We start from the raw sequence: 3,045 nt of genomic DNA on the forward strand, positions 1-3,045 counted from the left end.
ATTTTTTGGGTCTGTGTTGGGTCTTTATTGCTGTGCGCAGGCTTTCTCTAGTTGCAGAGAGCGGGGGCTACTCTTCGCTGCGAGGGGTGGGATTCTCATTGCAGTGGCTTTTGTTGAGGAGCACGGGTTCTAGGCACGCAGGCTCAGTAGTTGTGGCTCATGGACTCTAGAACGCAGGCTCAGTAGTTGTGGTGCACGGGCTTAGTTGCTCCATGGCATGTGGGATCTTCCCGGACCAGGGCTTGAACCCGTGTCCCCTGCATTGGCAGGTGGATTCTTAACCACTGTGCCACCAGGGAAGCCCCATGTATCTTTTTGAATTATGGTTTTCTCAGGGTATATGCCCAGTAGGATCAATCACCAGTGCTAAGGTGATGCTGGAGGATGGGAGAAGCAAAGGTTTGGCTTTGTCTGCTCCTCATCCCTGAAGAGGCAACCAAAGCAGTCACTGAGTGGATGCATCATGGGCTCCAAGTCACTGTATGTCACCCTGGCCCAGAGAAAGGAAGAGAAAAAGGCTCACCTGACCAACCAGTATATGCAGCGGGTGGCTGTGATGAGAGCTCTCCCTGCCAATACCATCTTAAATCAGTTCCAGCATGCAGCTGGGAGCTACTTTGTGCCAGCAGTTCCACAGGCTCAGGGAGGACCTCCATATTACACACCTAACCAGTTAGCACAGCTGAGGCCTAATCCACGCTGGCAGCAACGTGGGAGACCTCAAGGCTTCCAAGGAATGCCAAGTGCTATACGCCAGTCTGGGCCTCATCCAGCTCTTCGCCATCTGGCTCCAACTGGTAATGCTCTGGCCTCTCGCGGCCTCTCTACAACCGCTCAGAGAGTCAGGTCTGAGTGCCCGGACTGCTTGGCTATGGACTTTGGTGGGGCTGGGGCTGCCCAGCAAGGGCTGACTGACAGCTGTGAGTCTGTGAGTTCCCACAGCTGTGCAGAACTTAGCGCCTTGTGCTGCTGTTGCTGCAGCTGCTCCTTGGGCCGTTGCACCTTACGAATACGCCTCCAGTGTCCGCAGCCCTCACCCTGCCATCCAGCCCCTGCAGGCACCGCAGCCTGTGGTCCATGTGCAGGGGCAGGAGCCGCTGACTGCCTCTATGCTGACCGCAGCGCTCCCCTCCCACCGCCCCCCCCAAGGAACAGAAGCAGATGCTGGGTGAACGTTTGTTCCCGCTCATCTAGACCATGCACTCAAACCTGGCTGGGAAGATTATGGGAATGCTGCTGAGGATTGACAGCTCTACGCTGCTGCACATGCTGGAGTCCCCCGAGTCTCTCTGCTCCAAGGTAGATGAAGATGTGACAGTCCTACAGGCTCATTATGCCAAGAAAGAAGCTGCCCGGAAGGTGGGCGCTGTTGCTGCTGCTATCTCTTAGACAAGGACAAACCGATTCAAAAGCCAAATAACCCCTCATGGAATTCAGCTCAAGGTTTGAAGACTTCCTAGCTTGTCCTATGGACCTCAACACCAAGAACGACAAATTGAAAATACTACAGGTCACTTCATATCAAAAGGTCAATTATGAAATGCCTAGACATTTTCAATGAAAAGAATATATACTCTGCGTTCTGTTATGGCCCAGACCGTGTTAACTTTTCTTTTTCTGTTGTGGATTTTGATTTTTTCCCCCCAGAAATTGGTTTTATTTGATGTACCCAAGTCTTAAGTTTCTGAATAAAGAAAAAAATCTCCATTAAAAAAAAAAAGTGGTGCTGGGAAAACGGGACAGCTACATTTAAAAGAATGAAATTAGAACACTCTGTAACACCATATGCAAAGATAAACTCAAAATGGATTAAAAACCTAAATGTAAGAACAGAAACCAGAAACTACTAGAAGAAAACATAGGCAGAACACTCTTTAACATAAATTGCGGCAATATTTTTTTGGATCTATCTCCTAAGGCAAAGGAAACAAAAGCAAAAAATAAACAAATGGGACCTAATTAAACTTAAAAGCTTTTTACAGCAAAGGAAACCATTGACAAAACAAAAAGACAACCTACTGAATGAAAGGAAATATTTTCAAATGATATAACTAATAAGGGGTTAATTTCCAAAACATATAAACAACTCATATAACTCAGTATCAATAAAATAAAGTGGTTAAAAAATGGGCAGAAGACTTGAATAGACATTTTTCCAAAGAAGACATACAGATGGCCAACTGGCACATAAAGAGATGCTCAACATCATTAATCATCAGAGAAATGAACATCAAAACCACAATGAGATATCACCTCACACCTGTCAGAATGGCTATCATCAAAAAGAACACAAATAACAAATGTTAGTGAGGATGTGGAGAAAAGGGAACCTCTGAACACTATTGGTGTGTATGTAAATTGGTGCAGCCACAGTGGAAAATAGTATGGAGGTTCCTAAAAAAACTAAAAACTACCATATGATCCAGCAATTCCACTCCTGGGTACATATCCAAAGTGGTTACCAGTGGGGAGAGGGAAGCGGGGAGGGGAAAGATAGGGCTAGAGGATTAGGAGGTACAAACTATTATATATAAAATAAGTTACAAGGGTATATTTTATAACACAGGGAATATAGCCAACTATAATTATAGTAAAGTATAATCTTTAAAAATGGTGAGCTCAAAACTGGAAATTTATATAGTATTGTAAGTCAATTATACCTCAATAAAAAATAACAAACAAAAATGCTCCAGTGAGCACTTAATAAACCAGTTAATGATAGGGAAAGACAAAACCATGATTAAGAACTATTTGATTAGTTTGTACCTTGATAAATATTAATTGACTATAGAGATGCTCTAAAAGTAAAAAAACTTGTACTCAAATGAACATTTTTTATAACTTAAATGAGATGATTTTCATCTGTAATTCTACCAAATAGTCTTTCCTTAGTAGACCAGTGTTGAGATTAATTGATTGAAAACTCACGTATAGAATACTCCATGAGCGTTTTGTCTTTTAACGAAATCTGAGGACAATACAACTTTCTTCTGATTAGTTCTGTGGGTAATTGATCAGTCAACACCAAAACAATTCTCTCATGTA

General features: G+C 43.4%; 1 pseudogene across 1 annotated transcript; it reads left to right on the plus strand.

The window, feature by feature from the left end:
- Positions 1-305: 305 nt before the first annotated feature.
- Positions 306-1,780, plus strand: LOC307175806 (polyadenylate-binding protein 4-like; annotated as a pseudogene). Its single transcript has one exon. The product of its transcript is annotated as a polyadenylate-binding protein 4-like (transcript).
- Positions 1,781-3,045: the final 1,265 nt, after the last annotated feature.

Source organism: Stenella coeruleoalba, assembly GCF_951394435.1.
Source record: "Stenella coeruleoalba genome assembly, chromosome: 1".
Taxonomy (NCBI): Eukaryota; Metazoa; Chordata; class Mammalia; order Artiodactyla; family Delphinidae; genus Stenella; species Stenella coeruleoalba.